A 27,166-nucleotide genomic window follows, 5' to 3' on the forward strand; every position below is an offset into this window, starting at 1 on the left:
CTGGAGATAAAGAGTCTCACATACTTTCCTGCCTGAGCTGGCTTTGAACCTCAATCATCAGATCTCAGCCTCCTAGGTAGCTAGGATTACAGGCATGAGCCACTGGCACAGGCATGCCACTCTTTTTAATATAGGCTCTCATACTACAGAGCCTAGGTGGGCTTCAAACTTTTAATCCTTCTGTGTGCTGAGATCAAAGGCATGCACCATCATATTTGGTCCTGATCTTACAGTCTCACAGACTTTCCTGCCTGAGCTACTTTTGAACTGTGATACTCAGATCTCAGCCTCCTCAGTAGCTAAGATTGCAGGTGACAGCCACTGGTTCCTAGCTTATATTAAATTTCTTTGGTAGCACTGAGTTTTGAACTCAGGGCCTTGGGCTTGCCAGGCAAACACTATGAATTGGGACCACATGCTCATTCCTTTTTGCTTTAGCTAATTTTTAGACACTGTTGCCCTTGGAATCCAATCCTCTTGCTTCTACCTACTGAGTAGCTGAGATTACAGGCACGTAGCCTTGTTTGTTTTTCAGATAGGATATTGCTAACATTTTTGTTATCAAGTGCCTGGGCTGCCATGTACCCATTTTAGGCTTCTTGCCATTAAGATGACAGATGTCATCCTAATTATGATGCACTGGTTTGAGTGAGGAGGAGTACCAGGAACTTTTCTTCTTGGGCTGGACTTGAACCATGATCCACCAACTCTAGCATTTTAATTAACTAGATTTACATGTGTGAGCCACCAACACCCAGCTCTTTCAAATGTTTTAGTTTTTATTTTTATTTTAGAGACTAAGGCTTACTGGTAGGTTTGTCCTTGATGGCCTTGAACTCTTCATCCTCATGCCTCTACCTCCTGAATAGCTGGGATTAGAGGTATATATCACTATGCATGGCTCAAGAAGGTGTTTGCATTGAAAGTATAAGCTAAAAGGGGTGGGAATGTGGCTTAGTGGTAGAGTGCTTGCCTAGCATGCATGAAGCCATGGGTTTGATTCCTCAGTACCACATACACAGAAAAAGATTGAAGTAGTGCTGTGGCTCAAGTGGTAAAGTGCTAGCCTTGAGCAGAAGCAGCTTAGGGAACAATGCCCAGATCTTGAGTTCAAGCCCAGGACTGGTAAAAAAAAGTGTAAGTTAAGGAAGACAGAGGGTGTAAATATGATCCAAGTATTAATAGGTGCAAGCATCACAATGAAATTACTTTGTACAGTTAATGAAAACTTTAATAAAGCAGGGAAAGCTGGGTACCAGTGGCCTGTAATTCAAGCTACTCAGTGGGCTGTAATCTGTGGATTGAAGTTTGAAGCTATACTGGTCAGAAAAGACTAAAACTCTTATCTCCAATAAACTACTAAAAAAAAAGCCAGAAGTGGAGCTGTGGCTTGAGTGGTGGAGTGGTAGCAAAAAAGCTCATATACAGGGCTTGGGCTCTGAGTTCAATTCCCAGGACTGGAGTGGACACACACACACACACACACACACACACACACACACACACACACACACACACACACACACACACACACACACACACACACACACACACACACACACACACACACACGAGTGTACAACACCAGCTTATTATAGCCCAGATGAGCCTGACAGGAATGAGGAGATGTTCTTGAAACAGTAAGAAGCACTTGGTTTTGTGCCCAGTGTATACATTTTCTTTTTCTACTGTAACAGATTACCACCACTTTAACTGGTTTAAAACAATAAAAATCTGGCCTGGATTACAGGTAGCTCACAGGAGGCTACTCAGGAGGCAAAGATATGCCATGGTTCAAAGTCAACCCGGAGACTCTGATCTCCAATTAACCACCAAAAAGCTGGAAATGGAACTGTGTCTCAAGTGGTAGAACTCTATTATAGATCAATAGAAAGCCTATGGATTGGGAGAAGATCTTCACTAGCCATACAACGGACAAGGGTCTCATATCTAAAATATACTTGGAACTCAAAAAATTAAATCCCCCAACAACAAATTCGCAAAGAAACAACTGCCCAATAAATAAGTGGGCTAAAGACTTAAAGAGAAACTTCTCTGAAGAGGAAAGAAGGATGGCCAATAGACACATGAAGAAATGCTCAACCTCCCTAGCCATAAAAGAAATGCAAATCAAAACAACATTGAGATACCACCTCACTCCAGTTAGAATGGCTAAAATCAAGAACTCTAAAAACAACAGATATTGGCACTCTATTTTTGAGCCACAATTCCACTTCCTGGTTTTAAATTTCTTGAAGTCTTGACTGCTTCCAAGCATGTTTGTCTGGCTTGTCCTACCAAGCATTTTGATCTTGGGTATGTTCCTATGAGGGCTGTCCTTGAGCTTTCTTGCATGAGGCTGGTGCTCCATGTGAGCCACAATTCCACTTCTGCCTTTTTTCTTTTGTGCTTAAATTGGAGATGAGTGTTATGGACCTGCCTGTCCCAATGGGCTTTGAATTTTGATTCTAAGATCTCAGCCTCCTGAGTAAACAGGATTACTGGTACTCAGCCTAAGTAGCTGTTTTGAAAGTGACCTTTAGCCTTGTTTTTGTCTATGTGTTACATTCGATCTTTGAAGACTATAGGACAAGACAACTGCACAAATTCTGGCCCAGAGACTACAGGCAGCCTTGTTTGACATTCCTCATGCCTACCCATGGCTATGCAGTCAGCAAATATAACCAACAGCAGATTTGTGTATACCACTATTGGGGTTATCCTTCCATCTATCCCTGCAGAACTGGGAGGGGCAAGAACTTAACCATGAGATCCTAGTTTGCAAAGTAGACATGAATTTAGGGTGACAATAGAAAAAGTCTGTTAGTAGTACCCTGATGCCTTGGGGTTTTTTTTGTTTTTGTTTTTTACTGTCATCGGACTTGAACTTGGGGCCTGGGTGCTGTCTCTGAGACCTTGCTCAAGGTTAGCATTCTACCACTTTGAGCCACAGTGCCACTTCCTGCTTTTTGGTGGTTAATTGGAGATAGAGAGTCTCAAGCTGTTTCCTGCCTGGGCTGGCTCTGAACCTCAATCATCAGATCACATCCTCCTGTGTAGCTAGGATTATAGGTGTGAGCCACTGGTGTCTGGCCTATGACAGGCTTATCCAAACCAGGAATAGAAATTTTTCTCCCATTAAGTAGTTGAAAGGTCTAAAATAGTTAACTCTCCTTGTGGAAGTGTTTTTGAGGCTGAAGTGATTAACTCAATGTAATTTGTGTTTCTCCAAATTTCAACAATTTAGAGTGAAGTTTTCTTTTTAATTATGTGAGAAATGTCTAAAATGAGATGCATGATTTGTACATGTTCTGAGTAGGTCATTTTGCAAATGCTCTCACTCTAACCATCCTAGGTTTCCATCATGTTTTTCCTTTGGTGCAGGCTCGGGGGCTTGAACTCGAGGGCCTGGCCTAGATGTTGCCACTGAGTTGTTTTTGTTTTTTTTTCGTCGGTTGTGGGGCTTGAACTCTGGGCCCAGACCCTATCTCTGAGCCCTTCAGCTCAAGGCTAGTGCTCTACCACTTTGAGCCACAGAGCCACTTTTGGTTTTCTAGTGGACTATCCTGCCTGAGCTGCTTTGAAATGCAATCCTCAGATCTTAGCCTACTGAGTCTCTAGAATTACAGATATGAGCCACTGGCACCTGGCATGCCACTCAAGTTTTGGGGGGTTTTTTTGTTTTTTTTTGCTCAAGGCTACTGTAGACCACTTAAGCCACAGTTCAATATCTGGCTTTTTCTACCTTTAGTAGTTTTTTAGTGATAGAGTCTCATGGACTTTATGAGAAAGAACCATGGACTTTCCAGGCTTTGAACTGTGATCCTCAGCTCTCAGCCTCCTGAGTAGCTATGAGTACAGGTAGGCATGAGCCACTAGTACACAGCTCATTTTTTTTGTTTTTGCCAGTCCTGGGGTTTGAACTCAGGGCCTGGGCACTGTCCCTGGGCTGCTTCTGCTCTACCACTTGAGCATCAGCTCCACTTTCAGCTTTTTCTGTTTATGTGGTACTGAGGAATCAAACCCAGGGCTTCATGCATAGATAAGCACTCTACTAAGCCACATTCCCAGCCCCCAGGTTTTTTTTTTGGTTGGTTGTTCATGGGACTTGAACTCAGGACCTGGTGCTCTACCTGAGCATTTTTGCTCAAGGGTAGCACTCTACCATTTGGAGTCACAGCTCTATTCCTGGTTTCCTGGTGGTTAACTGGAGATAAGTCTCACTGACTTTCCTGCCCCAGCTGGCATTGTACTATGATCCTCAGATCTTAGCCTCTGGAACAGCTAGGATTATTTTTAGGCATGAGCCACCAGTATGGAGCACTAGCTTGTTTTGTTTTTTGTTTTTTTGGTTGGTTGTGGGGCTTGAACTCTGGGCCTGGGCTTTGTCCCTGAGCTCTTCAGCTCAAGGCTACTGCTCTACCACTTGAACTACGGTGCCATGGACTTTCTTGCCCAGGCTGGCTTTGAACCATGATCCTCAGATCTCAGCCTCCTGAGTAGCTAGGATTACAGGTGTGAGCCACCGGCACCTGGCTTCACTAGCTTGTTTTAAGAACCAATCATTGACCATATATGAAATGGAGAAAGGGTGAAAGTAGTAGTGTGGGGGAGGGAAGGACCCTCAAAGTTTGGGATGGTCAGGTCCTGAGAAATGTTCACAGCTCAATCCACCTAAACAAGATGAGATGGCTGAGTTTATCAAGATGATTGATGTATTTAGGAAGCATGAGGTCTAAGAATTTAGCAACAATTAGAAAGCAAAAGATTTGTGAGCTTCCTTAACTCATTTTTAAGGACAATTATCCTCACATCTTTTGGCAATAGAATCTGTTCCAATCTATGAGAAAAAAAATCAGTGGATCTCCCAGAAGCCTCAAAGCTCTGCACAGGACTACAACCACAACCACAAGAGGTAGGTATTTATTATAAACTAAGTTACTTTAAAAATATTCATATATATGGGCTGGTAAGTTGGCTCAGTGGTAGAGTGCTCACTTTGAGCAAAATAGCCTCAGGGACAGTGGCGAGGCCCTAAGTTCAAGTCTCATGACACACACACACACTAATAGCCAGGTGCAAGTGGCTCACACCTGTTATCCTAACTACTCCAGAGGCTGAGATCTGAGGATCACAGTTCAAAGCCAGTCTCAGCAGGAAAGTCCATGAGACTCTTATCTTCCCAGCCTTATGAAATCATAGTTTCTGGGCTCCCTGTACTGACACGAATCAAGAATCTGTCCCCCCCCCTTTTTTTTTTTGCTTGTTGAAGATAGGATCTAGACATGTAGCTCAGCTAGCCTTTAACTAACAATCCTCCTGTGTCAGCCTTATGAATGTTGGGATTACAGGTGTGTGCCACTATAATCAATCTAGGTTTCTCAACATTCAATTCCTTTGTTTCTATACACTCAATTCCTCCTCTTCATTTCTCTCCCCATCATTAGTTTTGCTTAGTGAATATAATTTTAAGTATAAAAGGAACACAGTAAGATTTTCTTAAAACAAGTACACTAAAATAAAAAATGACCATGCAGACAGTAGTTATTTTCATAATTTAATGAAAAAGTATTGGTAAGATGACTTTGAAAACAGATTGTATTGATCTTGAAAAATCAGACCTTCTAAGATAAAAAATTAATAGAAGCAAGAGGTAATACTTCAAACAAAATGTAGCAAATGCAATCTGGGGCAGTTAAAATGTATACAATAGAAGGCTCCTTCATTTATTTAGAAAAATGTTGCAAAAATATTATTACTATATTTCCTGATTGAAATGATGCGTAGTCAATCTTCTCCCATAGCATTGCATATGGAAAGTAGCTGAAGTATATTGTTCCCATTTGCTTTCTCTCCCATGCACACAAAATGGAAAGGCATGACAAGATGAATATAAAATCCTGTATTGGCCTCTAACACCAAGAGGCCCTTTCAACATAATTTCCTTATAATTTTGTTACCATGAAATTGTCAAATTTTTATCCACAGAAGAATAGTCAGGTATAGGGGCAAGTTTTCTCCACTATTTTTCCATTCAAACGCTCTACATCACACGTCATGGCATATTCACACTTGTACATTGGCACAGAAGAAACATTCTGAAGACAGCCAAGCATCAGGTAAAATACAGAAGTTTCCAGAAAGGGAGAAAAGCACAAGAACCTTTTTTGACAAAGTCAGAACAAAAATGGGGTGAGGAAAAGAGTGTTGAGTTTTCTGTAGCCACCAAACCAGCGTAGGCTTCACTCACTGGCACCTTACCGGAGCCAGGCTATTTCACCAATATAAAACTTTAGAAATTGAAAATGGCCTCTTCTGTTTGAAAATTATCACTACATTTTTCCAAGCTACAAAAAAAGAGAATATTGTGAGCATCCCAGTTTGCCTCACATATTAAAACAGGTATTTTGCCCTCTTTTTAAAATGGAAGCAAATAAGTTTCACCTCTTCCCCTGAAGTGTAATTATTCTCTTCCTCTAGAAAGAAGGAACCAAGGCTGAGAGTTTTGGAGGAAGGTATACAAACAACCTGTGAAAAACGGCTCCAGCCTTTTTGTTTGGAAAATTGCCTTTGGACACAAAGTTAAATTATATCCATGTGACAAACACATGACTCAAATTCTGTTTGAAAATAAAATTCTGTTTCAAAATTAAAGCAGGTAAGAATACTTAACCTCTGTGCACTTCGTTATATTTTCCTTATACCTCAATAAAATTTCTTATAAACATTAAAGCAGGAAGACAAAAACTGTCATCAAACTCATTCAAAAACAACACGAAAACCTTGATCTGTTACAAGTATCCCAGAAATGAGCTCACTTTGGGAAAGACTCTGGGATCCTTCACAAATTCCTAAACAGAGAATCAGAGCATTTTCCTTGGAAGTAGTACATGTGTACTTTGGTAAACACTATTACAAGTGAGCCTTTTATGCTTGTTAGTTGGGTAAAAGAGTTATGAGTTTGTCCTCAACAAGAAGCTCTAAGAGGGGGCTGGGAAGGTGGCTCAGTGGTAAAGTGCTTGCCTCGCATCCATGAGGCCCTGGGTTCGCTTCCTCAGCCACCTCATAAGCAAAAAAATGCTGGAAGTGGCACTGTGGCTCAACTGGTAGAGCGCTAGTCTTCAGCTGAAGAGCTGAGGGACAGCGCCCAGGCCCAGAGTTCAGGCCCCATGACAGACAAAACAAAAACAAAAACAAAAAAAGAGAAGGTCTAAGAACAGGCACTAGACACTTCAAGCATTAGGAGAACTGAATGGTAAGTTATGATTCTGTCAAAGAAACTCCACCTTGCCAGAAGCAAAGAAGAGGGTAGTGAGCTTGACAGTATCTGACAAGATGATCTCTCCCCATCTCTCCCTTAAAGAGGGTTTACTGACACCAGTACAGTTAGAAACTTTCCAGAGACTGGAGCTCTGGGAATCATATTGTAGTTTCAAATGGTAAGTAATTTTAGTGTCTGATAATCATGGTTTCTGGTCAACCAGTAGCAGTGTGGTGATCCTTAATACATAAACAGAGACCATTAGCAATGTAAGGACCCTTAATACATAAACTTAGCAGTATGTTAATGTAACTAGAAAGCTGTGCCTGCATATTCACTGAGTAAATAACTCTAGACCTAGCTGTTTCCAAACCAACCTCTGACAAACCAAATTCCAGACATAATCTGTAATTCTTACTCTATTTGTAAAAATTAAGACTTGAAACCTTTTCAAATACTGCAATTCAATTTACTGTGGAAAAAAATCCCTTTTACTGTATTTCCTCCTAATATATGCCAGAATTCTTTGGTGTTTGGATTTTTCCCAGTAACTGGGATAAATATTGGACCACTGGCAGTTTCTAATCACCTCTGCATTGAACCATGGGGAAGAGGACGCACCTTGCTTTCCCTATGGCAATCCTGTTCAGAATCCTGTATGTTCCTTGTCTGAACTATATTTGTTTACAATGGCTTTTTCATTACTTCCATCACTTTTGCTCTCCGAATCACTCAGTTTCAAATCTGGGCAATACCCATCGGTTTCTGGATGTGCAGCTTACTCAGAGGATTGCCTGAGATGCTGCCTACCCAGGAACTGCTCTTCGGGATTAATATTCTTGGTTTCACATAGCATTGGGGGCCCTCAGTGCTCCTTCCACATTTTTTGGTCATTTCTTTACAGGATCTGAACTTTTCCAAAGTTGATTTTCTAAAGCTACTCTGACCAGCTAAGTGGGAGCCTACCATGGGTTCCTGGTTATTGAGCATCTCATTAGCACTAGCTTCTTGGGTGACGTTCACAGGCAGATTGTCCTCAAGGCCATTTGACTTGGCAGACTTGGGGCTAGGCTCACTATTTCCATTCTTGGTATAACATTGTCCATAGAGGACAGCCTCAAAGACTGGAGACTTCTCCACCTCCACTGATGGCCCATGAGAAAGCTCAGAAGATGGAGATTTCTGAGTAGGACTGGGACTGTTGGCTTCATTCTGATAATGGTTGTGAGTGTCCAGCAAGCACTTATTCTTACTTTCTAGCAGAGGCCTTGTAGACGAAGGCACCTGTAGGCTTCTTTTACTGAGAGTAAGCAAGCCACTGCCAGGGAAGCAGGGCTGATGATCAGTCTCTATGGTGCCATTTCTGCAATCTTCTAGTATTGGTCTGGCGCCCAACTTTAAGGCAACTTTTGATGGTAAGGAAAGTAATGCATTCTCTAGTGAATTTGTCGAAGGAGATCCTGAGATGGAAAAGAATGATTTGTTTTCATAACTGATATAAGTAATAGTGTATATGCTGTGGCAGAGGGAATTGATGGACCCAATCTTCCTAGTGTTCACCAAAAAACTTTCATTGATACATAAGTACATAATGGTGTAAGTGGTGGGAACAGCACTAGAGGATGGGGCTAAGGGTGCTAATCTTAGTAGTGCCACTCTGTTCCATGGCTCCCAACTACCTTACCTCTCTTTCCCATATCTGTAAAAGGATTACAAAGACTAGTATGCTGCTCCTTGTACCCCTAGTCTGCCTCTTTCCCCTTCAAACACAAGGTTACTAGCAGTGGTTTGGAATTGACACTCTACTTGTGTGTCCCAGTTCATGCAAGCATAGGCAATGCATGGCACTGCTACAGACAGGCCTTGAACACAGACATTTCAGATCCTATCCCTCCCTTCTCTCCTGGCCTTCCTCTTAAATGCAGCACAGGTTTGGTCAGTAAGAATACATGTATGGTGTAACCTGTCATTAAAAGTGGAGGGTTCCTACAAGGTTTAGGCTCTTAACCTATAATAATATCCTGACTACAAGTTACCATGGTAGAGATTACAGGGACAACATTCCCACCTCTGTCCAGTTCCCTGGCTATGTTATCATATGATCATAGGTCTTCATTATGTTGAACACTTCCAAATTAAAAATATATATATACTACCAAAAATTAATCCATGCATATGGACTTGCCATTTGCCACTATTATCTTATTGGAGCCTTGCCAAAAGGTATTCCCCATGGACAGTGTATGAGACCCACAGCCCCCATTTCTGCCACCTGTTGATGTTGCCAGCCACTCGGGGCTATGACTTCTACAATTAGATGCCACATGTCTAGAGCCAATCTCTTCAGCACACAGGAGCTTTTCCTTGCTGTTCCTTGGGTCTTCTTGCTTTGCCAATCACATTGTCCTGTAACAGTATCACTGTCTCCTGCTACAACACTTTGCTTCTACCTGTTATCACTTACAAATACCCCACAGCCTCATTTGCCTGGCCCCTGGCAGGAGTTGATTCTGCAAACATATCTCAGTGACCCCTAGTATCCTTGGCTATAACCTATCTGTGTTAAATGAGAAGCAGGGAGGCTACAGGTATTACTGAATATGACTGTCATTACTCCAGCTAGGCTTCCATACAAGAAAGGATTCTGTCTAGTTTAGATCTGAGTCCCTAGTAAGTGCTCAACAAATGTTAATGAATAAATGAAAAGATAAGGTACACGACTATTAACTTCTGGCTAAGACTTTATAGACTGCTGGTGAATAACCCTAGAATTAAATGTTTTCTTGGAACTGAGATTCAATCTTATATTATTTTTTTATTACAACTACACTATTTCCAGATTTTATACAGTTAACTGGAGATAAGAGTCATAGACTTTCCTGCCTGGGCTTGCTTTGAACTACTACCCTCAGGCCTCAGCCACCTGAGTAGCTAGGATTATAGGTGGGATATTATTTATTGAGATTTTTGGGGGGGGCTTGAACTCAGGGCCCGGGCACTGTTCCTGAGCTTCTTGTGCTCAAGGCTAGCACTCTACCACTGGAACCACATTGCCATTTCTGGCTTTTTTTGGTTTTTTTTGCCAGTCATGGGGGCCTGATCTCTGGGCCTGGGAGCTGTCCCTGAGCTCTTCAGCTCAAGGCTAGTGCTCTACCGCTTGAGCCACAGCGCCACTTCAGGCTTTTTCTGCATATGTGGTACTGATAATCGAACCTGGGGCTTCATGCATGTGAGGCAATCACTTGACCACTGAGCCACCTTCCCAGCCCCTGGCTTTTTCTTTTTATATGGTACTGAGCATTTGAAAACAGGGCTTCAATGCATGCAAGGCAAACACTCTACCACTAAACCACATTCCCAGCCCATACTGAGATATCTTAATGATTTAGATCAATACAGAATAATTTCATGGCTTCAACTAAAGGCCTCAAACATATGTTTGGGGTTTAGAGACTTGCAATTTCCAATCCTATCCTGAGATTTCAGCCTCATTAGATAACATGAGCCATGTTCATATCAGGACTAGGCTGAAGCAAATGAAATATCAGACAAGAACTTTAAAATATTTTAAGTCGAACATTTAAAAAAATTAAATTATTAAAAAGGATGTAACTGGAGTCTATATATTTGCTAGGACAATTTTAACACACAGGTTACCTGTAGCAATTTCCTCATGTATAATCTGGGCCTGCAAGTTGAAGATCTGCTCCTGTAAGTTGTTCTGAGAGAGTTTCAGCTTCTCTCTTTTGCTTATCATGTAGCACAGATTTTGTACCTAAAAGCCCAATCCCCAGAAAATAGATGTTTGTCACAGTAACAAAACTTGACAGTTAAAATTTTTTATCTAAAATGAAGATGACTAAGGATGAAGAAGGGGATGGGTGAGAATGATGATAGATTCAAGGACCACATACTGAGAGAATTCCACAGGAATTTCTACAGCCATCATGGGGCATTATTCCCATATTAAACAGTAGCAAAAGCAAAATGCTCCAAAGCTTCATTCTGAAATCTGTTTGTTTTTGCAGCAACTTTGAGGTTTGAACTCAGGGCCTTGTACTTGCTAGACAAGCATTCTACTACTTGAGCCACTCACTCCAGCCATTTTTGTTTAAGCTATTTTCAGATAGGGTCTTCATGCTTTTTGCCTGGGCTAGACTTGGATCATGATCCTACCACCTATGCCTCCTGTGTAGCTGGGATTTCAGACATATACCATCATACCTGGTGTGTTAAATGGGGTCTCATTAGCTTTTTCCCCCAGACTGGCCTCAAGACAGCCTCCTCTCCATCTCTGGGGCATCCCGAGGAGCTGGTAGTATAGGTGTAAGCCACTGTGCCCAACTTTAAAAATCTATTCTTTTTGTTGTGTTACAAGCTTAATATTTTCATGCATTATCAGAATGGGAAGAACAACTGCTGATTTAGCCTTCTCTTTCAGTTCCCGAGTACAAATGATGGTAGAGAAAGAGAAAAGTCTGCTTTCCAGATCGAAAGGAGTTTCTTTTTTGTGCTGGTCCTGGGCAATGTCCTTCAGGACTTTGCTCAAGACTAGTGCCCTCCCATGTGAGTCATAGCTCTACTTCGTTTTTTAAGTTGTTCATTGGAGGTAAGAGTCTCATGGACTTTCCTGCTAAGGCTGGCTCTGAACTGCAATTCTCAGATCTCAGCTTCCTCAGTAGAAAGTGGCTTTTTTGCTCATACCTTCAGCTTAGTCAAGTTTCCACAGTCACCAGGGAGAAAACTTCCTCTCTCACACCCCTCACCTGTTCTGTGATCTAATTTGTGCATCTGTAAATGGGGGTGTTTAAGTATTTTCTTCCATAAGCAGGTTAGGATTAAAAGAATATTTACAAAATGTTTAGAAGAGTGTTGGTAAACAACAGTAATAACAACAGGGATTCTATGTGTATCTTAAACTTTTTTCATATCTCCCTGGGATAAAATGAAGGAGAGGGTGACAACTGTTCAAATAGAAATGTACTCAGGCTTGGAATGAAGCCCTGGGTTCGATTCCTCAGTACCACATAAACACAAAAGGCCAGAAGTATTGCTGACTCAAGTGGTAGAGTGCTAGGCTTGAGAAAAAAGAAGCTCAGGGACAGTGCCCAGGCCCAGGGTTTAAGTCCCAGGATAAGCAAAAATATATATTCTTTTAAGGTCTCATAGATTTAGAGTTTAGGTAGCAGAAGGGAAATCCCCCACCACCAAGCCATTTCTATAACTGCACAACAGTAATACCAACAGGGACTCTATGTATATCTTAAAATTTTTCATATTTCACTGAGATAAAATGAGGGAGAGGGTGAAACTGTTCAAATAGAAATGTACTCAGGTTGGGAATGTGGCTTAGTGGTAGAGTGCTTGCCTAGCATGCATGAAGCCTTGGGATTGATTCCTCAGTACATATAAACACAAAAGGCCAGCAGTGGTGCTGGCTCAAGTGGTAGAGTGCTTGCCTTGAGAAAAAAAAGAAGAAGCTCAGGGTCAGTGTACTGGCCCTGAGTTCAAGACCCAGGACTGGCAAAACACAAAAAACATATTTTTTAAGGTCTCATAGTTTTTGGAGTTTTGGTAGCAGAAGGGACCCCCCCCCCTGCACCTAGCCATTTCTATAACTGCACAATCAATTTAAAGATTTCAGGGTAAACATAGCACCTAGTTTACCTTTGAACTCCTATAGCACCTAACTTAGTGGATACTTGGAGAATATATCCTGAGTTAAATTATCTGGTGGTGTGGCTGTCAACCTGAGGTGCTTCTGACCGCCACAGGCTTACAGGACTCTAGAGCTGTCCTTAGCTGTGGGTCACACAACTACGTGTGGGGAATAGTGGAGGCCAGCAATGCTTCCAAGTATCTTATATTACCTCCTATAATTGAAGGCAGTGCCCCACAACATATAATCCGTACTATTCAGACTAAAACACCCAGAGTGCAGCTAGCACTTTCCTGCACCTAAAGTACACTCTTTCCTCAGCCTGCAGTCTCTAAATTGTGTAAGTAAATACAGTCAAGCCAATTTAGGCTCAAAGTAATGAACAAACTAAGTAAACTAAAGTTGGGTGTGGGTGTCTCATGTCTGTAATCCTAGCTACTCAAGAGGCTGAGATGTGATGATCATGGTTAAAAGCCCCTGGGCAGGAAAGTCAGTGACACTCTTATCACCAGTTAGTAACAGAAAAAGCTGGAAGTGGCACTGTGCCTCAAATGGTAGAGCAATAGAATTGAGCAAAAGAAGCTCAGGGACAGCGCCCCGGCCGAGTTAAAGCCTCAGGACCAGCAAAAATAAGGTAGGAAATTATAATAAAACAACAACAAAAATCATAAACATGAGTCTTGCCAATCCCCTGAATGTGCTAATCAAAATTTCAGAGGAGCCCCAATGTCTCCAGACCATAGTAAAATCAGAAGATAGGCAAAGACCCAGGACACAGATTCTTGGGGAGGTCCTATTTAAACTGGAAGTAGGACCTTTTATTTTTATGCAGACTATGAACTACACACCAGTCTCCTTACCCTCTCCAAGTCCTGCCGCAGGTGCATAAACATTCTCATGCAAGTGTGAATATTTTCTTCTTTTGGCTGTACAAGGATGTTTTCTTCTTCCAACTTGGGAGGAAATAATGGTTTGTTGAAGTTGCTTTTGCGCTTGAGTTTCCAGTTCTTATTGATGAAATCCACAGTTTCCACGGGTAACTCTAGTTCTGCAGCCACGTCTTTTGATTTCACAAAGGAATAGAACTCTTTTTCTAGCTCACGAACCTTCTGTGCCCTCATGTTATTTTTCTCACTCTTGTTCTGGCTTGGTTCAGCAGCTCTGTGGTTGTGGGGCTCAACCTCCCCAAGTGACTGCCTGTTGACTGTGCTTGAGACAGAATGACTTGAACTTTACTTCGTTGCTATCATCTAGGATGGTCTTCATCTCTAGGTTGTGCTCAAAGGCACAGGTGACATGAAAAGCTGTGGTGCAGTTTCTTACAGAGCACTGCAGAAGAAAGGAGGGTTAAAGGCAACAGAACTAGGGGTAGAAGGGCAAGCAGAACCCTATGTTGAGCAGATACTGAACTTGTATGAAGCCAAGGAAAAACAAGGACAAGGTAGGACTATGAAAATGATTTATCAGTAACCTAGGAAACGTGTTCTTACAGAAAGGAACAAAATACAGAGGCAAAAAAAATCCTTAGCAAAAAGAACAGTGCTGGAGGGGCTGGAAGGTGGCTCAGTGGTAGAGCACTAGCCTTGCATGCCTGAGGCCCTGGGTTCGATTCCTCAGCACCACATAAGCAAAAAGAAAAAAGCCAGAAGTGGCGTTGTGGTTCAAGTGGTAGAGCGCTGGCCTTGAGCTGAAGAGCTGAGTGACGGTGCACAGGCCCAGAGTTCAGGCCTCATGTCCAGACCCAAAAAAAATTTTTTTAAAAACAACAGTGCTGGATGGATATCAATTCCAAATTTCAAACTCTACTACAAAGCCATAGTAATCAAAACAGCTTGGTACTGGCACAAGAACAGACACCAGGACCAATGGAATAGCATTGAAAACACAGAAATGAACCCACAGACCTACAGTCACCTAATTGTCAATAAGGGAGCTAAAAAAAAATAGAATGGAAGAAAGACAACCTCTTCAGTAAATGGTGGTGGCAAAATTGGTCAATCACCTGTAGAATACTAAAGCTAGATGCTTATCCTTATATATCACCCTGCACCAGAATCAACTCCAAATGGATCAAAGAGCACAGAGTCAAAGCAGACACCTTGAAAATATTACAGGGTGGAATAGGAGAAACCCTAGTTCTACTTGGCACAGGTCGAAATTTTCTTAATAGAGACCCAGAAACACAACAAATCAAAGAAAGGGTGGACAAATGGGATTGCATGAAGTTGCAGAGCTTCTGCAAGGCAAAGGATCTAGTTAACAAGATCAACAGAATGCCCATGGATTGGGAGAAGATCTTCATTAGCCATACAACAAACATGGGCCTCGTATCTAAAATGTACTTAAGAATACAAAAAATTAATTCCCTGAACAACAAATCCTCAAAGAAACAACTGCCCGATACATAAGTGGGCTACAGACTTAAAGAGAAACTTCTCTGAAGAAAGAATGGCCAATAGACATATGAAGAAATGCTCAACCTCTCTAGCCATAAAAGAAATGCAAATCAAAACAACATTGAGATTCCACCTCACCCCAGTTAGAATGGCTAGAATCAAGAACTCTAATAACAACAGATGCTGGAGGGGATGTGGCCACAAGGGAACCCTATTGCATTGTTGGTGGGAGTGTAAACTTGTTCAACCACATTGGAAAGCAGTATGGAGGTTCCTCAAAAGACTCCACATAGAGCTTCCCTATGACCCAGCAATCCCACTTTTGGGCATTTACCCGAATGATCACAAACAAGACCATACCAAAGCTACAAGCACAACTATGTTTATTTCAGCATTATTTACCATAACTATGATAGGGAACCAACCCAGATGCCCCTCAGTAAATGAATGGATCAAGAAAATGTGGTATATATACACAATGTAATTCCATGCCTCCATCAGAAAGAATGACATTGCCACGTTTGTTAGGAAATGGAAAGACTTGGAAAAAATTATATTAAGTGAAGTAAGCCTGCCCCAAAGAAACATAGGTCCCATGGTTTCCCTTATTTCTAATAACATGCATATGCTTGGGACAAGTAGAAAAGGTCAAAAGCTATGTACATATGACCAGATAAGATGATGTTAAGCGAAATAAACCCCAAGATAGGGACACAAGTGGGTTTTTTCTTGCTATAGTTTTTAACACATTTATAATGTCTCCCATGTGATTTTTTTGTTTCTTTGTATGTTTCTCCCCCACAGCATAACCCTGTTCTCACTGTATTTGATGTTGGTACCCTGCATCTTATATATATATATATATATATATATATATATATATATATATATATATATATATGTATATATACTTCTCTAATCTGGGGAGGGGAAGGGAAAAAACAGGGATACAGGTTGATCCACTGTAACAATGAGATGTACAAGACACTATGTTGAAAAATAAACTTTACAATTTAGGTGGAAGGGGGGAGTGTAGTTGTGGAGGTGGGCGGGAAGGGATGATAGGGGAAAAACAGAGGAGGCAACAATGCTTGATAAGAAATGTACTCATTACCTTGCTCATGTAACTGTAACCACTCTAGATAGAGTATATTTACAATAAACATATTTAAAAAAAATCAAAGCAGACAACCTGAAAACATAAGAGGAAGGAATAGGGGAAACTCTAGGGCTTCTTGGCACAGGCCAAAATTTTCTTAGTAAAGACCCAGAAACAACAAATCAAAGAAAGGTTTGAATATTGGGATTGTATGAAACTTCAGAGCTTCTGCATGGCAAAGGACATAGGTTGCAAGATCAATAGAAAGCCCACAGATTGGGAGATCTTCACTAGCCATACAATGGACAAGGGCCTCATATCTAAAACATACACAGAACTCCAAATATTAAATCCCTCAACAACAAATCCTCAAAGAAACAACCACCTGATTAATAAGTGGGCTAAAGAGTTAAAGAGAGACTTCTTTGAAGAGGAAATAAGAATGGCCAATAGACACATGGAGAAATGCCGAGCTTCTCTGGCCATAAAAGAAATGCAAATCAAGGGCTGGGAAGTTGGCTCAGTAGTCCAGTGCTTGCCTCACACATGCATGAAGCCTTGGGTTCGATTCCTCAGCACCACATAAGCAAAAAAAAAAAAAAAAGCCGGAAGTGGCACTGTGGCTTTAGTGGTAGAGCTATAGCCTTGAGCCTTGAGCTGAGGGACAGTGCCCAGGCTGAGTTCAAGCCCCATAACCAACCAAAAAAAAAAAAAAGAAAAGAAAAGAAAGAAATGCAAATCAAAACAACATTGAGATCCTACCTCACCCCAGTTAGAATGGTTATAATCAAGAAATCTAATAACAATAGATGCTGGAGGGGAAGTGGCCAAAAGGGAATCCTACTACCTTGTTGGTGGGAGTGTAAACTTAATTCCACCACTTTGGAAAGTCATCTGGATGTTTCTCAAAAGACTACACATGGAGTTCCCCTAAGATCCAGCAATCCCACTTTTGAGCATTTACACAAATTATCATAAACAAGGCTGTACTAAAGTTCTTGATTTTTGCCATTCTAACTGGGGTGAGGTGGTAACTTAATGTTGTTTTGATTTACATTTCTTTTATGGCTAGGGAGGTTGAGCATTTCTTCATGTGTCTATTGGCCATCCTTCTTTCTTCTTCAGAGAAGTTTCTCTGTAAGTCTGTAGCCCACTTATGTATTGGGCAGTTGTTTCTTTGAGGATTTGTTGTTGGGGGATTTAATTTTTTGAGTTCCAAGTATATTTTAGATATGAGACCCTTGTCCGTTTTATGGTTAGTGAAGATCTTCTCCCAATCTGTGGGCTTTCTATTGATCTTGCTAGCTATGTCCTTTGCCATGCACAAGCTCTGCAACTTCATGCAATCCCATTTGTCCAACCTTTCTTTGATTTGTTGTGTTTCTGGGTCTCTATTAAGAAAATTTCGGCCTGAGACAAGGAGACCTAGGGTTTCTCCTATTCCATCCTGTAATGTTTTCAGAGTGTCTGCTTTGACTCTGAGGTCTTTGATCCATCTGGAGTTGATTCTGGTGCAAGGTGATATATAAGGATCTAGCTTTATTTTTCTACAAGTAGTTAACCAATTTTGCTAGCACCATTTACTGAAGAGGCTGTCTTTCTTCCATTCTATTTTTTTAGCTCCCTTATCGAAGATTAGTTGGCTATAGGTCTGTAGGTTAATTTCTGGGTTTTCAATTCTATTCCATTGGTCCTGAGGTCTGTTCTTGTGCCAGTACCAAGCTGTTTTGATTATTATGGCTTTATAGTAGAGTTTGAAATTCGGTATTGATATTCCCCCAGCAGCGTTCTTTCCGTTGAAGAGCGTTTTTGCTATTTGGGGTCTTTTATTTTTCCATATGAATTTTTGGATTGCCTCTTCTATTTCCTTGAAGAATGACATAACAACAGATGCTGGAGGTTATGTTGACAGAAGGGAACCTTACTTCATTGTTGGTGGGAGTGTAAACTTGTTCAACCACTTTGGAAAGCAGTATGGAGTTTCCTGAAAAGACTTCACATAGAGCTCCCCTATGACCCAGCAATCCCACTTTTGGGCATTTACCCTAATGTTTACAAACAAGACCACACTAAAGCTACCAGCACAACTATGTTTACTGCAGCATTATTTACCATAGCTAAGATATGGAACCAACCCAGATGGCCCTCAGTAGATGAATGGATCAAGAAAATGTGGTATATATACACAATGGAATTCTACGCCTCCATCAGAAAGAATGACATTGCCCCATTTGTTAGGAAATGGAAAGGCTTGGAAAAAAATTATATTAAGTGAAGTAAGCCTGGCCCAAAGAAACATAGGTCCCATGGTTTCCCTCATTTGCAATAGTTAGTATATGTATTAGTCAAGCAGAAAAGGTCAGATAATGTGATGTTAGGAAAATGAACCCTAAGATATGTATTTAAATGTTCTTTTGCTTTCATGCATTTGTTTCTAATGCATTTATATGATTATTTCTTTGTTGCTTTGTATGTCCCTCCCCCACAGTATAACCCCTGCTTTCACTGTATTTGATGTCGGTATAATTTGTGGAGGGGAAGGGGAAAAACAAGTTGTTTAAGGATACAGATAGACCCGTTGCAACAATGAGAAGTACAAGTTGTCATGTCGAAAACGAACTTTACAACTTTGGTGCGGGGGCGGGGGGAGAATTGGGTAGGGGGGCAGGGGGAGGCTGGGAAGGGATGTGAAGGGTAAACAAAGGAGGAGGCTGCAATGCTTGATAAGAAATGTACTTATTATCTTGCCCACGTAATTGTAACCCCTCTGTACAGTATGTTCACAAAAAATAAAAAAAAATAAAAAAAGAATCAATGAAACAGTTGTTTCTTCACAAAAATTAACAAAATTGACAGACCCTTAGAAAAATCTTACCAGAACAAAGAGAACAAACCCAAAAAAACAAACTCAGAGATGAGAATGAAAACATCACCACAGAAACAACCAAGATTCAGAACAGTATAAGGGAATACTTCTCAAATCTTCATGCTAACAAATTTGAGAATCTGGAAGAAATGGATGATTTCCTAGCAAATATCCGCATGTGAAAACTAAACCAAGATGAGTTAAACCAATTTGTTAACAAACCCATATCAAGCATCAAAATAGATACAGAAATAAAAGATCTCCCATCTAAGAAAAGCCCAGGACCAGATGGATTTACAGTGGAATTCTATAAGGCCTTCAGAGCAGAACTCACACCAATATTCCTCCAACTCCACATTGAAATTGAAAGTTAAAGTTCACTACTAAACTCTTTCTATGAATCCATCATAACCCTCATCCCAAAATCAGCCAGGGACTCATCAAAGAAAGAGAATTACAGATGCATTTCTTTGATAAACATCAATACAAAACTTCTCAACAAAATTTTGGCCAATCTGTAGAGAGCTGCGAGAGGCCGCACCTGGAAGATGGTGCCAGCTTCCGCCCTCCGCCTTCCCGATGGCGAGTGCTCTCTGTGGTAAACAACTCCTGATATGGCTAAGGCAAAGAATCTGGCTTGCTTCCGTGCACCTGAACCTATTGGTGGTTCCCACGTGGCGTATCAGGGTTGGCTACCCAGCGGGTACTTAAGGCTGTGGGGAATTCTCCCCGGGGTTGGGGTCAGAAGATTACAAAAAGGTCCTGAATAAACTGCAGAGAGAAGAGTCCGGTGTCGCGTCTTCCTTGCTGGTCGAGGCGGTAGCCACACGTGGTGGCCCGTACGGGGACTCAGCCATAACCCCAACGAGGACTCAGAACTCTCTGCGGTCAGGGTGGTGCACCGGTAAGTCCCCAGGTAAAAGGGGAATCCGCGACAAAAGCGGGGGTAAGTCCCCAGGTAAAAGGGGAATTCGCCACAAGAGCGGGGAGTAAGTTCCCAGGTAAAAGGGGAATCCGCCACAAGAGCTGGGAGTAAGTTCCCAGGTAAAAGGGGAATCCGCCACAAGAGCGGGGGGGATTTTTGCTCTTCTCGGTAGATAAAGAGAGAGTGAGAACCCGGGGCTAGTCAATAGAGTAGCCAAAAGTGAAAGTAAAAGTTTGTTTACCAGCTTTAAATGTTTAAAACATGGGCGCTTCTTCTTCGCACCCAATTTTTTTGGCTCTCAATGAGCTACTGCACTCAAAAAAGTTAAAAATAAAAAAGAGTACTTTAGAGAGATTTTTGAATGAATGTGACACCGTTGCCCCATGGTTCGCTGTCTCTGGAAGCCTCACGGTGGCCTCTTGGGAGAAACTAGGGAGGGACCTAGATTTTGCCTCTGAACAAGGAACGCTTAAGAGCGGAGTGAGACCAATATGGAAACTGATAAGAGGCTGTCTCGAGGACCAGCGTTGCAGTGAGGCGGTAGAGAATGGTCAGGCCGCCTTAGAAATGCTGCAGGAAGAAAGATCAGAAAGGGCAGACAGCGAAAAGGAGGAGAGCAGGGGGGGGTCATACCCTGATTTTGCCGAACTAGAGACCTCTGAGTCTACAGACTCAGAGGAACTACAATCACTCATAGAACAAATAGAAAAAACAAAGATAAGAAAGAGGAGGAAAGGGAAGGAGAGAGAGGACCCAGATAAAGACGAATGCACGCCCTCCGTGCACCGCCCCACACCTTCGGCCCCTCCGCTCTATGCGGAGGACCCTGGAAGTGGCAGCCCCGGCTGTTCTTTCAGCCCAGGCGTGTGGAAAGCGGTCAGAACCGAGTTACATCTAGCCTGTCCAATATTTCAGGATCCACAGGGACAGCAGTATCATGAACCCTTAGATTTTAAGGTGATAAAATCTTTAGCTGAATCTGTGCGGACATACGGAATCACGGCCTCCTTTACTGTAGCCCAGGTGGAGGCCCTAAACAGACACTGCATGACACCCGGTGATTGGAGTGGGCTCACACGAGCTTGTTTGAGCCCAGGTCAGTATTTAGATTGGAAGGCCTTTTTGATTGAATTTGCTAGTGAAGAGGCTGCGGCCAATCAGGCTGGGGGAAACCCAGCTTGGGACAGAGATATGCTGCTTGGACAGGGGAGATTCGCCAATCAGCAGATAGGCTACCCGGTTCAAGTTTATGAACAAATCAATAAAATTGGCATAAAGGCATGGAAGGCCTTACCAAATAAAGGCGAGGTGAGTGGCAATCTCACCAAAATCCTGCAGGGCTCTATGGAGCCGTTTTCGGACTTTGTTGCTCATATGGTCGAGGCTGCTGGCAGAATTTTTGGTGACCCAGACGCAGCCATGCCATTAATTAAACAGCTTGTTTACGAGCAGTGCACTAAGGAATGCAGAGCCGCCATAACCCCATATAAGAATAGGGGACTAGAAGCATGGATGAAAGTTTGCAGAGAGCTGGGCGGACCACTAACTAATGCTGGATTAGCTGCTGCTGTGGTGCAATTAACCCAGAAGAAAGGGGGCTGGGAAGATGGCTTAGTGGTAGAGCACTTGCCTTGCATACCTGAGGCCCTGGGTTCGATTCCTCAGCACCACATAAGCAAAAAGAAATGAAAAAAGCCGGAAGTGGCGCTGTAGCTTAAGTGGTAGAGTGCTGGCCTTGAGCTGAAGAGCTGAGGGACAGCGCCCAGGCCCAGAGTTCAGGCCCAGGAAAAAACCTATTCAAAAAACGCTGCAAATTTGTCTAAACAGTTGTTTAGTTATCTTTTAGGTAATTGAACTAGGGAATTCGACAGCCTGATGGAACAGCTCAGGGTTGCCATCGTCATGGTGAACTCGACCCAGGTGGATGCCGGATTGGCGGAGGGGTTATCTTCATGGATCTCCGCTGCTATGATTCATCTCAAGGAGGGGGCGGGTTTGGGAGCCCTGATAGGCCTCCTGGTGTTAGCCTCCTGGTATGTCTGTGGTGCATTTGCCAAATTAGAGGTTCTCAGCGTCGCAGTGCAGCCATGATTATCCAAGCCTTTACAGTCATTGGAGCAGGTCAGTCCCCCTAAGCGTGGCTTGCCACCCTAAAACAATGAACACAGATTGCAAAGCCAAAGTACTGCAGTCGAGAGGCATGAGTTTTGCCCTCGAGGAGAGCATGTTTGATTGCACACGGGTTCGATTCGCCTTTTCCCGTCCTTGTGAAAAACGAATCAATGGACAGGCTGAGTCATCCCTAGAGAAGGCGCCCTCTGGGAGAAGGCTTGTATGCAGTCCTTGCATTGCACAACAGGGATCAGACCTCTGTTCTAATCTGTGTTCTTTAAACAAAAAAGGGGGAACTGTAGAGAGCTGCGAGAGGCCGCACCTGGAAGATGGTGCCAGCTTCCGCCCTCCGCCTTCCCGATGGCGAGTGCTCTCTGTGGTAAACAACTCCTGATATGGCTAAGGCAAAGAATCTGGCTTGCTTCCGTGCACCTGAACCTATTGGTGGTTCCCACGTGGCGTATCAGGGTTGGCTACCCAGCGGGTACTTAAGGCTGTGGGGAATTCTCCCCGGGGTTGGGGTCAGAAGATTACAAAAAGGTCCTGAATAAACTGCAGAGAGAAGAGTCCGGTGTCGCGTCTTCCTTGCTGGTCGAGGCGGTAGCGACACCAATCGACTTCAACAACTCATCCAAAAAAATCATATGCCATCATCAAACAGGATTCATTTCAGGGATGCAAAGCTGGTACAATATACACAAATCAATCAATATAATTCATCACATCAAGAAGAGCAAGGATAAGAACTACATGATTATCTCAATAGATGCAGAAAAGGCATTTGACAAGATCCAACACCACTTTATGATGAAGACTCTGGAAAAGCTAGGAATCCATGGAACATTTTTCAGTATAATAAAGGCTGTGTATGACAAACCTACAACCAGCATTATACTTAATGGCAAAAAGCTAAAGCCATTTCCTCTAAAGTCAGGAACAAGACAAAGATGTATGACTCTCTCCACTTCTCTTCAACTTATCATTAGAATGCCTAGCTAGGACAATAAGACAAGATGAAAACATAAAGGGGATCCAAATAGGTAAAGCTGAAATAAAACTCTCCCTCTTTGCAGATGGCATGATCTTGTATTTAAAGAATCTCATGGACTCCACTCCCAATTTACTTGAGCTGATTGGAAACTTTGGCAAAGTAGCAGGGTATAAAATTAAGCCTCACTAATCAATGGCTTTTCTGTATGCCAATAATGAGAAGAATGCAGCTGAAATAAGGAAAGCAACCCCTTTTGTAATAGCAAAAAATAACTAGGAGTTAACTAAAGAGGTGAAGGACCTCTCTGAAGAAAACTTTAAAACCCTGAAAAAGGAAATTAAAGCAGAACTAAGGAAGTACAAAAACCCTCCCATGCTCCTGAATTGGAAAAATAAAAGACCCCGAATAGCAAAAACAATCCTTAGCAGAAGGAACAGTGCTGGAGGAATATCAATTCCAAATTTCAAACTCTACTACAAAGCCGTAGTAATGTTATTGTTGTTGTCATTGTTGTTGTTGTTTTTGCCAGTCTTGGAGCTTGAACTCAAGGCCTGGGTTTTGTCCCTGAGCTTTTCTTGCTCAGGGCTAGCACTCTACCACTTGAGCCACGGTGCCACTTCCAGCTTTCTCTGTGTATGTGGTACTGAGGAATCAAACCTAGCATGCTTCATGCATGCTAGGCAAGCACTCTACCACTAAGCCCCATTCCCAGCCCTAGAAATAATGTTTTAAAACAGCAAAATTAATTGGAAATGCAGATACCACAGTAAGGACAATAATTCAGTATCTGAAATAAAATGATTAATAATGATTATGAAAATGTGGAAAACATTTTACTTTTCAGAGGGGGAAATGCATATCTATGGTGGAAGAAAATGAAGATGTATATATTCAACACTATTTGATCACTTAGAAGGGGCAGGTACTCTATTTCATGTCAGGACTAATTCACAGAATCTTGGCCTCCAACTGTATCTCACACAGGGTCCAAAAGGAGACAATGTACACAGAAGTAGGAAATGTGTCATATTAGAGTCTAGAGAAACAGCTTCCTTTATATGCTACAGTGCTGTAATTAAAGTGAACAAAGTTATCCAAATCAAAGTTTAAGAACAAAGGAAGCATTCAGTTTTGACAGATGAATCTAGAACATGACACCTAGAACTACACTGTCCTAAGCTATGCAATTTTATAGCCCCTTTTCTAGAAGCAATATCCAACTCCAACTACCTACAGCTCACATGCAGGAGACCTAAGGAGTAGAAGCTCAGTTGTTCTTTCCCTCTTTCCAGCAGAGCCACCAAATTACATTTGGACTAGAAAGTAAAATGACATTATGAACAACAAAAGTACAAAGTCAATTTTTGTGTCTTTTCTGGAGGCAACTGCCCTTTCCATCTTATTCTTTGTTTTTGCCTGGTGCTAGGGCTTGAACTCTGGTCCTGGGTGATGGCCCTGAGCTTCTTTTTGTTCAGGCTAGTACTCTACCACAGCACTACTGAGCCACAGCACTACTTCTAGGATTTTTTGGAATAGTTTATTGGAGATAAGTCTCATGGACTTTTCTGCCTGGGCCTGACTTTGAACTGTGATCCTCAAATCTCTGCCTCCTGAGTAGCTAGTATTACAGGTATGAGTCATTGTGGCCTGGCTTTCCATCTTATTCTTGTGTTACCTTCCAACTGCTGCTTCTGGGTGCCATCGCAGCAACTATTTCTACTTCATTTGAATTCCTATACCTCAGACATCCCAGAAAGCTTTACTTACACTACCATATATAACAAATGTGCTTATGAGAATGACTTGCAAAAGTAACTGTAAGCCAGGCCCAAAGAAACATAGGTCCCATGGTTTCCCTTGTTTGCAATGACTAGTACATGTCTAGGACAAGCAGAGAAGGTCAAAGGCTATGTACATATGACCACATGAGATAATGTTAAGCAAAATATACCCCAAGACAGGGACACAAGTGGTTTTTTTCTTTCTTGCTAGTGTTTTTAATGTACTTACAATGCACTATGTGATTCTTTTGGGGGTTTTTGTATGTTCTTCCCCCATGGTATAACCCGTTTTCACTGGATTTGATTCTGGTGTTCTGCATTGTGTATATACATTTTTTGTAATATGGGGAGGGGAAGAGATATTGGGGAAGGCTTAAATGAGGATGTAGGCTGACCCACTGTGATTAAGCGATGTACAGGACACTGTTGAAAATGAACTTTACAATACTGGGGTTGGGGAGGCAGGAGGAGTTGAGGAGGTGGGGAGAGAAGTGATGATGGGGGGAAACAAAGGAGAAGGTAACAATGCTCGCTACGAAATGTACTCATTACCCTATTCATGTAACTGTAACCCCTCTGTACAACATTTTTACAATAAATATATATACAAAAAGTAACCACCAGATTTTATCCATTCAATTGCATCTTTTTTCCTTACCAAAAATGGTCACTCAGCCCAATAACAGAATCATCTATCAAATCATCCAAATCATCTTGGATCTCAAGTGCATTTAGAGTTAGTAGGTAAATAACACAAAATCATAGACTGCATGTTTTAGAGTTCAATCTAGCTTATTTCCATCCCAAATAGTATCATAGCTTGGTGTCAAGAGTTCAGTTACCTCATCAGCTCTGACAGTAAAAGACAGAGAGATTAACTCCCGCTACAAGTGCTTTTTGAAGAGAGGTTGGCTTCAAATTCCCAGACTAAAGTGATCTTCCCGTCTCAACTGCTTGAGTAGCTGGGCCTACAGGTAGTTGGCTACAGGTGTACACTACTATACCTGGCAAACACTATGAACAGAAAGAATAATTGGAATGGTCTAGAGGCAACATTCCAAAAAAAAAAAAAAAAGGATTTCCTGAGATGGTTAGCATAACATTAACATTCTAGGTGTGAGTGGGAAGCCTACTGAGTAATTTTTTGGTTAATGAAACACTTGTTCTGAGAGGGGGAGTAGGGCCAATCTGGTTTTAGTTGATTCTACCACTTTTCATGGAGACTTACCTGAATACAAACTCCTGTCTTCAACTTGCACAGGGTGCAAACTAAGGAACATCGGTTGGGTGGTATGTGGGATAACTTTATTTGTTCCATCCTTTCAGGACAAGCAATTCTGACCTACAAATAAAATACCAACATAAGAAAGAAGAATTAAGCCTGGCATCAGTGGCTCACTCCTGTAATCCTAGCTACTCAGGAGAATGAGATCTGAAGACTGTGGTTCAAAGCCAGGCTGGGCAGGAAAGTCCATGAAACTCTCATCTCGAAAAAACTAATCAGTGCTGGAAGTGGCACTATGACTCAAGTGGTAAAGAGCTAGCCTTGAGCAGAAGCTCAGGCACAGAGCGCAGGCTCTGAGTTTAAGCCCCAGGACTGGAAAAAAAACACAAAAATCATAAAGAACTAAGGCATCACAGAAGTACCTTTCATAAGCCACAAATGATGTTATATTAGAGGTTCAGAACTTCCCAACAGTTAGTGAGGTAAGCCCCCATCTTGCAAGGTTAGAATGGAACCAACAATAAATAAAACATTATCTCTTGCCACTTCTCAGTCTTTCAATAATGTCCACAAATGCAAATGACTCACATACGGAATGAAAGAGTAAAAATGTAGACTGATCATGGTTATGAATGAATCAAAGATGTTCATGTTTACTTAATAACCAGAGAAGGCTAAGGAAAATAATTCAAATTCACAAATACTGTAACTTCTGTCACATGTTAGAGATGGTGCCACATTCCTTGCTGATTCATTTAATCAGCAAAGGATATCTTTACATTTGGTTTACCAATATTGCTGGAAAGCAGCAAAACTTCTATGTAAAGAAGAATTTATAGCATATAAGTAGA

At 41.9% G+C, this 27,166-nt stretch overlaps 1 pseudogene; it reads right to left on the bottom strand.

The window, feature by feature from the left end:
• Positions 1-7,846: 7,846 nt before the first annotated feature.
• On the bottom strand, positions 7,847-26,966 carry LOC138839899 (protein Jade-3-like; annotated as a pseudogene).
• Between the last annotated feature and the right edge of the window lie 200 nt (positions 26,967-27,166).

The sequence above is a fragment of the Dipodomys merriami genome, unplaced genomic scaffold, assembly GCF_024711535.1.
Source record: "Dipodomys merriami isolate MVZ:Mamm:240054 unplaced genomic scaffold, mDipMer1.0.p SCAF_3, whole genome shotgun sequence".
Taxonomy (NCBI): domain Eukaryota; kingdom Metazoa; phylum Chordata; class Mammalia; order Rodentia; family Heteromyidae; genus Dipodomys; species Dipodomys merriami.